This window comes from Neofelis nebulosa, chromosome 9 (genome assembly GCF_028018385.1).
Source record: "Neofelis nebulosa isolate mNeoNeb1 chromosome 9, mNeoNeb1.pri, whole genome shotgun sequence".
NCBI lineage: Eukaryota > Metazoa > Chordata > Mammalia > Carnivora > Felidae > Neofelis > Neofelis nebulosa.
The window spans coordinates 27987069-28000396 of NC_080790.1; the positions used below are offsets into that span (position 1 = coordinate 27987069).

The 13328-nt window shown below is 36.9% G+C and overlaps 1 long non-coding RNA gene across 1 annotated transcript in view; it reads left to right on the top strand.

Moving 5' to 3' along the window:
• LOC131484611 (uncharacterized) overlaps positions 1-12552 on the top strand; it is a 68560-nt gene extending 56008 nt beyond the window's left edge. Inside the window, exons 3-4 of the long non-coding RNA XR_009248337.1 lie at positions 1601-1715; positions 12353-12552. This is a non-coding gene — a long non-coding RNA (uncharacterized LOC131484611). The remainder of the gene's footprint in view (positions 1-1600; positions 1716-12352) is intronic.
• The last annotated feature ends 776 nt before the right edge of the window (positions 12553-13328 follow it).

A 13328-nucleotide genomic window follows, 5' to 3' on the forward strand; every position in this document is an offset into this window, starting at 1 on the left:
CTCTCTGCCCCTCCCCCACTCACTCTCTCTGTCTCTCTTTCAAAAATAAATAAATAAACTTAAAAAAATTTTTAAAAAGTATATTTTAGATTTTAAAACTCAGAAGTCTGTGGGAAAATGGAGGTTTATATACATATGATCACTAATATTCATTATCATGTGTGAGTGAATAGATACTTAACAACTTTGTCCAGATGAATCTCGGGATTTTCTTCATTAAATCCTAAATTCCAATTTCCATGGAAAGAAAGGGCATGAGATTAGATTGTATTGGATATGTATATGTATGTACATATGTATCACCTCCTTGATAGTTAGTAGATGTTCAATAAATTTTGGTTAAATGGAAGAATGAATTGACAGTGTTAATAAGTCATAGTCAAAGAAAGGAATATGATATGTTGGAGACTTTGTGTATGTGTATGTGTTTTTGTGTATGCATGTGTAGTAAGTGGGGTAGGAGAGTCCTTGCCTTTCCTCTAGTTTTAAGGAACTGATAGTCAAATAGGGACTGATAGATTTTATTGATGGATTCACTTGGTCAAAAATTCCCATTGTCTGGGCTGTCAGACAAAGCAAACTTGGTATTAGGTCACCTCCTAAGGCTCTGACTTGCCTCACACTATCTAAATCACTGAAAGAAACTATAGTGAGAGTCCTGCATTACTCATTTTCTTCATGGATTTGGAATGTTGGGAGAGACAATTAACAGCAATAATAGAAGTTAACATTTATCCAGCACTTATGATATGATAGGTATTCTTTAAGGGTTTTACTTGTATCAGCTCCTCCCATAGTAATCTTTCAAGATATGTGAACTTCCTAGCTTGATTTCACAGCTGGCACAAAGAGGTTAAGAAACTTGCACCAGGTCACACAACTGGTAGGTTGTCAAACCTAGATTCAAACCTGGACAGCACTCTTACTCCCTACCAGATGCTTACTACCTACATCTTAACTCATGAGAATAAAGACTGAAGAGTTTGAACCACATTGAGCAGTAGCTTTCTTCCCTCCAGGGTAGTGGTTCTCACCTGGAGGCAATTTTGCCCCTCAGGGAACATTTAGCAATATCTAGAGACATTTTTGATTGTCAAGACTTGGAATAGAGTATCTACTGAGTAGAGGAAAGAGATGCTGCTAAACACTGAACAATGTGTAAGAATAAGCCTTCACAATTATTATCCAGTCTAAAGTTAGAGGAATCCTGTTCTAGGTTAGTAACTCTCTGCCTTGGCTGAAGATTAGAATGATTTGGGAAGGAACCTTACAATTATATCAAGACCTCGGAGAGTAGGATATTGTTTTAAGCTCCCTACATGATTCCAATGTACAACCAAGGTAGAGATCTGCTTTCCTAGGGAATTTGTGCCCTCACAAATTCCAATTGGTCCTCATCTCCATTGATGATATAAGTAGTTAGAGAGAGAGGCAGGAGTTTTATTATAGCACTTCATATTTGTGGGAACTTTTGCACCTTCTCTAAGGAAACATAAAAAAAGAAAAGGAATCTGAAAAAAAAAATTGAACATTCTCTATAGAGGTTGCTCTAAAATCCTATCATTTATTTTGTATTGAAATCTTGATTATCCTCCCCTAGCCAAACCTCTTCAAGACTAAGCCCTTGATCTTGATGTCAGTTTGTAAGACTAACACTTTGATGGAGGTGAGAGACTCATGTATGAATAGTGATGGAGGAGCCATGGAGCTAGAAGGTAAGAAAGCTGAGAATAATATTTCGGGTGTCTGTCATCTTGTGAAGGTGTGGCTTTAAGTAGGGAACTTGAAAGAGGACTTTTCATAGGGATTTTGGCAATGGTGACCTCATTGTTTGGGGTATATACTTTGAGAAGAGTCAATGTCCGGATGTGAGCTCTTGAGTGATGGCCATGATGATTCTGCCTACTGCATAGTCATGAGGATCTAGGAGGCGAAGAAAACCAAACCTCTGATATAAACTTTAGAAATCAAGTAAGATTGCCTAAGCCAGGTTATATAGACATTTAGATGTTCTTTGTTTTTAATATTTTTTAAACCCTTAAACATTTGATAAAATCAGCTTTAATGTTCCAAGTTTGACCTAGCTGTGCTAAGGAATCCTAAGGGGGAATACTTCTGTGTTTATTAAAGGATGAGCAACACTTTTGAAGAATTGTGTTGTGTTGGTATCAGTACCTCATATAATAGTTTCCAATGAAACCATGAATTCTTGAGTTAGGACTACATCTTCTAAACTTTTCTTTGCATCTAGAGGCTTCCTGTTTAAAGACTATGATATGCAAAGTGTGCTTTATTTATTTACTTTTTAATTTAATTTAATTTATTCCAGAAGAAATGCAACTCTTTGATTTTAGCTTGTAAGACCCGTATTGGACTCCTTAGCTCCAGAAATGTAAGATCATAAATATGTTGTATTAAGCTACCAAAGTTATGGTAATTTGTTATAGCAATCTTAGGAAACTCAAATAATCATGCCACTCTTTCTGGTACAATGGGTCCATTCCTTTCTGATCCTTGCTTGTTCATAGCAATCTCTGCTGTTATTATCAACAAAATATATAAACACAGGAAGTATGACTATGAAAATAAAGTAAGAACAAATGTGTGAGCATGGCATATAGTCCCATCAAACATTTTCCAGACTAAATTGTGAGAAATGATCTGCTAGAAGATATTTGTCAAATCTGTAATAGTTAATCACATGAAAGTACTCTAAAGATGTACAGAACATTTTGCATAATGTATTATACAGAATTATATATTTAATTTAATACATTTAAAAGGATGCAATTTCATGTAAATATGACTAAAAATTCTGGCTTGTGTATGGAGGAATAAAATATTTTAAGGCCTGAGTATCCAATTAAATATGCAGTTTTCAGGTCCCAAGTTTATAATGCCTGGGTACAGCTTTAATTTTGTTTTTATTTGAATATAGTTGACACACAATTTTACATTAATTTCAGGTGTGCAACTAATGATTCAACCAGTTTACACATAATGCTATGTTCACTACAAATGTAGCTTCCATGAACAGCCTTCATTTAAAATTCTATATCTACTCAACTTCTTGTAGATGTAGATTTTCTCTATTTTTTCATATGCAGGCAAATGGCGTTTACTTCTGATCACTTTGGAGAAGAAAAGACTTTTGGTTGTTCCATTTTTTGGATTTATATTTCAGTGTCAGAAATGACATTTGGGGATTTGGAATTCACAGTATCAGCCACAATATTTTCTGGGTAAAATTAAAAGTGATTTTCTCTGACAGGGATAGAGAATACATGGAATATATAGGTGAGAGAAAGAAGGTGAGTGTGAGCAGGTGTTGGTAAAGGAAAAGCAGTGGGGAAAATAGACTACCATAGCTGATAAGTGATCCCATAGTATAACACTTCTGGGGACAGTCTCAGGGGTGAAAGGATAGTCAATGTAGAGACAAGCAATATTAATGATATTTCTGGTTTTGTTCTTTCTGTATATATTTTAAAGTTATGTATCAAGGTGACTGTATTGTCTTCAATCTCACAGTTTTAACTAGAAAATAGAGAAGGCTGAAATACGTTAAATTAATAATGAATTTAAATATATAATTCATCATTGAATGATTTTAGGACTCATAATTCTTTTAATTATCCATGGCTGATAATTCTCTAACTTTTAGTGGTTCTTAAATTTTAGTGTGTACAAAAGCATTACTCAGGAAGTTTGTTTAACCGACTCTGATTGGGGATCTTGAGGTGAGGGCCCAGAATCCTAATTTTAATAAGTACCTCAGGTACTGATTTTGTAGTGACTGATCCACACACCACACATGAACCAGCACCAGGCTCCTAGCCTCCACCCCATGCTCATTCACCTGAGGGCAGCCTTCTGAAGTTGATGTGTAAAGCTTACTTACTCATCGCACAGAGTGGGGTCCCCACACCAGCATCATGGACATCACCAGGGAGCTTGTTAGATATGTAGACACTCAGTCCCATCTCAGACTCACTGAGTCAGAATCTGCATTTTAATATCCTGGGGTTGGGGGATGGTAATGGGATGATTCACGAGCACATTAGTTGGAGAAGCACTGTTTTCCTGGAAATTGTCAGTCTCCCTAACAGTGGTTTTTAATCAATGGAGTGCCTCCAAATCTTCTAAGGAACTCTGAAAAATTACCTTGATTCCACCTTAAACCCACTGACCTTTCAACAATACAAGGGCAGAAAATATCTTAAAAAAAGATCTAAAGGTGACTCTGCCTCACACAACTGGTTAAAAACAATTGCTCTATAGGACTTGCCTGGCAATTTAGAACCTTTGGGATAACAAAAATCAAACCAGATTACTCTCAAATATCAGATTTGCTTTGTGGGGTGACAGCCTAAAATTCAGAGTAGACATTTTTATTACCTCGTACAGTCTTTGTTCTTTTTAGCTTCCTTGTCCTAGTTGTCACTCTGGGAGAACTCAAAGAAGTCAGCTAGTTTTCATCTCTGTCTTGTGTCCTCAGGGGACAGCTGATTTATTCCCAAGTTCTCCTGCCTTTTTAATTTTTTTTTAAGGCTGTACTAGTGTAGGTCAGCCTATTCATAATTCACTCTGAGACTGGAGAAAGGACTCTGAGGTCCTCATTTTCCTTAGGAATTGAGCAGTAGTTTGTTAAAACTCCAGAGCTGTCAGCCCTTTCTGTAACTGTGGTCCCCATAAATATGAAGAAATAATAAAACTTTATTAAAGGACAATCCAGGCGTGAATCTTTATTCCATTTAATGGGTCTTGTATTAAAGTAACTTTTAAGCTATTCCTATGTAGTTTTTAACTCAGTCATCTGTGGTGTAGACAGTTTACTGAAGGTATTTTGTTTATAACTGAAAAGGGCTATAAATTAAGGCCCTAGTTCAGATTGTCCTTAATAGGACAATAGATCCTTTGTAGGTGAGATCTGAACCAACTGGGAATAATCAAACTTTTGCTTGGTGGTCTGTGGCTATATTGTCACTTGCTACTTTTCCTGAATTCAGGAAGAGATAAAGGAAGCCAGACCAATTGCCTGAGGAAGTTCTTCTGGTGGTGGATTTCTTTAGGAATTTTTCTACCTTGCTTTGTGTTCAGTCTAGACACCAGTCTAGAAGCAGAAAACCTTCCTTTCTGGCATGTCAGTCAGCATAAGAATATAGTATTATACGGGAAGAGCTGTGGGGAAAGGTTTTTCTTCCACTGCTTGAATTCAGCACCTTGGAGAAGGCCCATCTCCTTTCTGTGGGCACAGTGCTGCCACAGACTCCTTGCCCAAGCCCTTTACCTGGTCTGCATTTTGAAATGGGACATGCTTAAGTGAAATTGCTGCTTTCCATGATAGAGCATATTTGGGCCAAGGGAGCTATGCCTATACTACCCTGTTCTGCCTCATCCCTTTCTCTCTCCAAAGCCCGGGCTCACAGTTGAGAGGACATTTACGTACTCTGAGCAGTGTTAGAAGTATAATACTCTCGGTAGATGGTCCTCACCAGAGGAGAAGGCCTAATCTGAGAAATGAGAGAATAATACCCATTGTGTCATCTTGCCGCTGAGGGAAGACGTATCTTTGAAATAAGAATTACCATTGTCAGCAGGCATTGCTTTACTTTAAGGACTTTATAATGGTGATAAAAATTGTGGTTGGCAAATTAGTAAACATTTATTGCACTTTTAATGTTACATAGTAAATGAAAGAATATACAAATAGTGAGGGAGTAGGTTCTCATCTGCTACATTAAGTTGATTGCATGTTAGAAGTTAGCACAAAAAGGAATTCTCACCCAAGCTGAAATGAGTTGAAGGAAGGAAGAGCCAGCAGGATGAGGATCCTGACTTTATAGCCAAGGCTGGGGATGGAGGCTTGTCCTCTATGGAGCTTCACAATGCTCTTTTCACCGGGGTAAGCCTCATATACTTTTTAGTCAAATTGGAAGATCACTAGTGATTTTTGTCCTCAGAAAGAAGCCCCTTGATTTTCTGAAGCAGCGATTCAGCAAATTATATTTGGCAATCTTCTAGTTTTAGTCACTTGGACTATGATTGCATCATATTATAGTAATTTTATCAAGGAGTGAACTGACCTGATACAACACTTTGTGGCAACTCATTGCCAACTTACTCCTTACATGGCCACTTTGTGAACAAAAGAAAAGCATAAGAATGGAAGGAGAATTTTGTCATTTTCTAATTTAACATTAGATACGTTTTTGGGCTTATGGAGTGTACAGCAGACGTAGAGAAATAAATCATGGATCTCTCTTCATGTTCGCCAGGCCCATTACTGAGCTTAGAGGAGGCGTGCCTTCTCTTTTACCTCATAGTTTCTTTGCACCTATCTTGGAAAACTCCTTACCCATTGTTCTTTGGACCATGACAGCCAACAAATAGCCCATTTTAATTATTCTACTTTCTCACAAGTTCCTTAAAGTATAAATAAGAACTTTGCTATTATTCCTATTTGTGTCTTTGATTCTTTAAAAAAATTTTTTTGAATGTTTATTTATTTTTGAGCGAGAAAGAGCATGAGCAGAGAAGGGGTAGGGAGAGAAGGATACACAGAATCGGAAGCAGGCTCCAGGCTCTGAGCTGTCAGCACAGAGCCCGACGCGGGGCTAGAACTCATGAGCCATGAGATCATGACCTGAGCCAAAGTCAGATGCTCAACTGACTGAGTCACCCAGGCGCCCCTCTGTCTCTGATTCTTAACCTCTTTTGAGGGACATAGACATTTTGTGGTTGTGTTGCCCAGAATGAGTTGAAATGCCCGGGAGGAAAGGTGGCTATAGTAGAAAGCAAGAGGTTTAAGAAACAAATATTTGACTAATTCTCAACCCCACACTTCATAGCTGGGAAAAACTCAGATCATAATCAAAAGGGGCATGTCTTCCTATTCACCATGGCATCCCTAGTACAGAGCGAGTGTCTGCCATATGACTCTCTGCAAAGATTAATGGACTAATTGGAAGATCACCTGAGATACTGGAAGTGAAAGGACACAGAGGATGAACTCAATGAATACTATTTGCCTTCCTCTGCTCTGCTGATGTGTGGGCAGGAGAAACCATCACCTTCTATAAACACATGTCAGACATGCAGTACCTGTGTTCAAAATTATCAGGGGTTAATTCACTTGATAGCTGGGGCTCCAAGGAGACAAATTCCAGTAGGAGTTGTGGAAGAGATAGCAAAACCAGGTTTTCTTTCCTTTTATGTTCTCTTCATATGATACCTTTTCGATTCCTTATCTAACCTTGGTTTATAATGACATTTTCTGTTGGGGAGAGAATTCTAGTCAACTCTACAGCTGCAAAAAATATGTGAAAAAGGAAGGCAGGTATACAGATGATTAGTTTGACTCTTTTTGCTTACTACATTTTTATCATTTTTGTGCTGACAGTGTTTCAATCTTTGCAAATTGAGAATGTAAAATGCTTAGCATTTTGACTGGCTAAATCCACAGTAGCAGTTACTAGCTGTTCTGCTATAACTAAGCAATTAGTGAAAACTTATTCAGTGCATAGGATGGTGCTAATTAGTGCCTGGAATATACAAATAAAAATGGGCATTACTGATGCAATAAGCAATAATTGCTAAAGGGTGCTGTTAATCTGCATTTCTCCACTCTGAGGACAAAATCTTGTCTGCTATGGTCTCCCTATCAAAAAACAGAATTTATTTAATTAGAACTTTAGGGAGGCAGAAAAACAATTAGTTTGGAGTGACCAAATGCAGTAGTTGTGAGTAAATGAAAATAGTACATAATGAACTTAAGCTATCATTTATGTGCAGTACTGCTGATGTATCGGGACTTGATATAAACTTACAATTTCTCCTATTAGCTTGGTGAGGACTTTTAGTCCTCTGTATCCTCTCCAATTATTGCAGAGAGGATGGACATTAGATCTGATTCCATTGACATATGGCCGTACTGCCCGTGGTCTTATGCCCAAGCCATTCTGGGTTGAACTCTTATTTCAAAGTCCTTGTTTTTCTTTTCTGCTTACGCATGGGCTCAAGGTTTAATTTGCTTAATGTTACTCTTTTGCTTTCATTAACCTCTATAAAATGCTTATTGTTAATTTTTTATGTAACCTAAATGGGCTATTCTTGGTTCTTTTGCATGGGGCTGTATAGTCCATTACCATGGTTTTAGTTACTTCCCAATCTTGCAAATCTCCCTCCAGAGCTTCAAACCCATATGTTCAAATTCCTTCTGGCATGTCCCATAGATCACTCAAATTCACATGACTAAAACTGATTATTTCTACTCCCTGGCTCCCAAATTGTTCAAATTCAGACTTGGTTACTTACTGGTGTGGGGCTTGGGGAGGTCACTTAGCTTTTATGTGTCTCAGTTTCCTCATCTATAAAGAGGGATAAAGATAACAACTGTCTCATAGAGTTGATGAGGATGAATGAGTTAATATGTGTGATTTTACATTGTAAAAACTATATATATGTTAGTTATTATTTTTGAAAGTTTATTCCCTTGAAGTTCTCTAACTTTTAAATGACACCACATTTACCCAGTGGCTCAAGCTAGAAACCTCAGTATCATTCTCAGTTCGTTCCCCCTGAACCTCCAGTCACCTCCCATGAATACTACTTCCTACTCATCTGAATTTCACCTCTTTTTTCCCAATGCCACTGCACAATCCTGTATTACTGCAGTAACCTCCTAGATAGAGCTTCACTGTCTGCAATATATACTTCATCTCTACTCTTTACACTAAATACAGAACTATATTTTAAAAATGCAAATCAAATTGAATATTGTTCATGCTTAAAACATTTCCACTCTCATCTTTACCTCTCCACTGTCTCTGACAAGGTCCACAGAAGTCTGAATAATCTGGCCTCTGCTTTCTTCTGTGACCTTATCCCCTACCGCATGCTTCCTTTTCTGTCACTTCTGGGTCTTTGCTGAAACTATTTCTTATGCCTGGGCTGAGGACTCTTCTTGCCCAGCTGCTCCTGCCCCTACCCCAGTTAGGTACCTCCTTCTCATATTTTAGGTTTCAGTTTAGATATCACTTCTTCCAGGCAGGCTTTCTTTATTAGCTGCCTATGGATTATACATTGCTTTGATTGCTTAGTATCCCTATTCCCTTGTAGGAAAATCAACTCCAGTGGCCTAAATTGATCCATTCCCACAGCGAGGGTGGCTTTGTGACACTTAAAAATCTAAGACCATTGTTCTCTGGTCAGAGAAATGTAAGGAAGATGGCCTAGTCCATATATCAGTCTAATTTCAGATTGTCACTAGCATTGCAGTCCTGACCCAAGTGAATTACCAAGTATCAATTATTATAATTTCTCTTTCATTAGACTTTGTTCTCTTTGAATGTAAAGATTTTGTCTGTCTTGTCTATCATTATATCTTTTGTGCCTTAGCATGAAACAGTCATTCAAAAAAATATTTGTTGAATTGATTCATATATCTTAGGGTGTGAAATAACACGAAGAAATGATTTTATCCAGTATCGTGATAAAGTATGATACTCTCCTCATGTTTGACAAATGGGTCACCTGAGGTCTAGAAATTTGGACACGCCCTCTAGGTTACATAGAATAAACTAGAAAGAAAGTCTTCTGTTTCCTAACATTTTTTTTTCTACCATTCCTAGTTACCACCCAGTTGCGTTTGTACATTTTTAATATGCTAATTTGCCCACAGAGAGACTGATAAACCTTGCTGTCTTATCCTTTGTTTATTAAATCTCAGGGTTAAAGTTGAATTAGACTGGACCAAAAGTGCCAGTTTAGGGAGTTGGGGCTTTATTTCCTAAGTTGATTTTCATACTCTGGAGCTCCTGTCAAAGGTTGCACTGCTAAGGACTTCCCACTCCTATTTCAGAGAGGTTCCTTGTTCATTCATGTTCCTTGGGTTTATGGAAAGCCTTCTTTTAAAGAGAGAAATGCATGAATAAAATATTTGAAAGCCATTGCTCCAGGGAGTACAGCAACAATTTCATTTACTACTTAAACTCAGCTTTTGTTGAACTCTTAAGGTAAAATCTGCTGCCTTTTTGTCTCTAAACAGCTTTTCTTAATAGCTTGCAGGGTGAGAGGTTAATGTTGTATCTGTATGTTTAAATAGCTAAATGTTATCAGTTACAAAAGAAAATAATATATTAGAACCTGAAAGAATTTGGTGAGCTACATTAAGAAAAACAGAATATGCTTTAAGTTTTGTCTTTCATTGCCTTTTTGAGAAAATATGCAGTTGTGGGGAATTTGGAAAATGCCTATTACATACACATTCTTATATTCTCTGGATTCGTTTAGTGATATATGCAGCTGTTGACTTAAAAGAAAATGGCTAGAAAAACTGCTGACGCTTGACCAGTAATTGTGGATTAAAGTTAATGGGAATTTGCCTGGGGACGAGTGTTGATAGTCCTAATGATTTCTGAATAGCATTGCAAAGGCTTTTGAAGAATCTTTTAAATCTCTCAATCTCTCTATTCTGTTACTTGTAAAATGAGGGGCTTTACATAGATGAGGACAGCACACATTTTATAGATTTGTATGGTACTTTACAGTTTACTAAGTGCTTTTACATTTTTCTTAGAAAAATGTAAGGCTTCTCATAGCTCCATAATTCTACTACTTTATGTTTTATTGATTCTTTTGAATATTCTTTGAGATTTTTAAAATTTGAAACTGATATATTGAATAGTTTTAGTTTAGCAATGATACGACCTTCCAACTCTGTGCTTTTCTGGAGGTTATGTGGGTTATGGCCATGTACTTTGTTAAGGAATAACCTACTGATGAGTAAATAGTGTAAAAAGATGCATTTCAAAAAAATTTTCTTTTTCTAATACCTTGTGAACAAAGTGATAAGTAGCTGAATATACAATTGTAGCACAAGTTTCCATATATCTTTTTTTATTTTCTGTAAAGAATTCTGTAAGACTGGGAAAATAATGCTGTCCATGTGGGAATTGGTTTTCAGATTATCATTATCATGGGCGATCCAAAGATGGTTGAATTATTAAGTTTAAATTACTAAAACAAAGAACAAAATAATGTCCATTGTTAGAAGACACTCTAAATACTTCTACTAACTCAAATATTTTCTCATTTCTCTGACATCGGTTTGAGATTATTACCATTTGAGTCCCCAAAGTAGTGGAAACCGTTTAATATAGATTATTTAAAATTTTTTTTAATGTTTATGCATTTTTGAGAGAGAGAGAGAGAGAGAGAGAGAGAGACAGAGCACAAGTGGGGGAGGGACAGAGAGAGAGGGAGACACAGAATCTGAAGCAGGCTCCAGGCTGCAAGCTGTCAACACAGAGCCTGACACAGGGCTCGAACCCACAAACCGCGAGATCATGACCTGAGCCAAAGTCGGATGTTCAACCGACTGAACCACCCAGGTGCCCTAATATAGGTTATTTTTAAATTAAAGAGAATAACTTTGGAGAAATTTGTTGGTTTTCTTGTTTGTTGTTTTCCGTTTGAGTATAGGAATGATTCTTATCATTTCTCACATAGATTTGTATGTAGGAAATAAGACTGTCAAAGAAGAAATAGTGGTGATTAATGCTAATACAGTTCCCTCCTCTAGACATCAGACATGCTCCTGTTCATACTTTCATACCTTTTCAGAACAGCACCTAGAGGAAGAAAACAAATGGAATGACATTTATATGTAGCAGTTACTCTCTATATGAGAGTAAAATGACCCAAATGAAGACTCAATATCTAGGTAGTCGTTTTCTTCTCTATGTGGAGCTTGGATGATCTTATATAGTTTTAAGTTCAGGAATTGTACCACTTCTATTTCTACCAACAAATTTAAATGAGGAAAAGATCTGGGACTTCTCTTTTGAAATTCAAATTTGTTAAAGCTAATCTTGTGGACTGGAGTGGCTTTTACCAGTCCATCTTGAAGAAAAATAATCCCAAGAATCTGCTTTGAGAGGAGCAAGATTCTCAGTTAGGGTTGACTCTTGCATGGAGGACTAGAGGCTGAAGACACTGTGTGGCTCATATGCTAAATTTTGCCCCTGGGATGTATCTGTGTGAGGACATGGGACTCGCTTAATTAATACAGAAATTAAACTTTCAAATTCAACTACACATACATGACAGAAACTAGAAAGTCAAACTTAGAATTTAATTTTTATGGATCTTTCTAGATTCACTATCACTAAAATTCAAAGAGCATGTACCACGGTGCGCAATGGAAGACTTTATCTTTTGTATTCCTTTTTGAATTTGGCTCACACATGCCTCTGATAGTGTGAGCATCTCTCCACATGGAAGGAGAGCTAGTATTTAAAGGTTTGTACATTGACTATATGAGATTTTCAGCTTGTACTCTGATATTAAGTTCTAGATCCCATATATTGTGGAATTTTGGTGTAATAATTGGAGTTCAGGCTAAGTTTGAAGTCGACACCCCCTGACTAAGCAGAACACTGACAAGATGTGACATCTCTGCCAACTTGAGGATCTACTTTGGCCTGGGAAAATTGGAAGAGACCTTGTAATGGAAGCGAGGACACCAAGAAGTATAACAAAAGATATCTGGATGAGGTGAGTTGGTCACTCTGTTAGGTTGGGATACTCTCATTTCAGAAAGAAGTGATACGGAGGCTTTGGTGTCAGCAATAGCATGAACATAGACTAGCTGGGTTTCTGCTTCATCTCTACAGGAAGCTGGTCATTTTTGCCCCAGTGAGCTCTGGAGGTGAAATCAAGAACTCTTACCACTCTAGGATGGTGGTGCTTTGAGAACCCAAGTAATATTGCTTTGTGACTCTCTTTCCAGCATTCATTCCTTTTATTCTCTCTTTTAATTAAAATGCAAGGAGCTGGTCTCTACCTTGGTAACTGTACTGTGCAAGTAAAGAATATATAGATATAGATATATATTAAAATCATTCACATTTATAAAATTATGCTCTGAAGACAGCAGTTAAAAGGGAAAGCTTGTTGTCCTATTTCAGAATTCTGGTGAAAGAAGCACAGAATACCCAGTTAAGATAAATATTTTAGTTCTATTAATTAGTTTTTCCTATAAAATGAGAAAAGCTCATAGGTGAAATATAATAGTCATATCAGTCAATATTTACAAAGTTTCTGCTCAGCCACATTGGACAAAGGATCCCAAATATCCTTTGTCCTATAATTCTTAAATTTTGTATAGTTTTACCAAATGAGAAAAATGACCCAATTTTGATCATTTCTTCTTCTATAGCTTCTAGAAATTACCATTTTGCTGGAATGTGTTCCTAGAAATCAATAATGCTGTGAAACCTGTTTTCCCATAAACAATATTAGAGTTCAAAATCATATTTCTTATT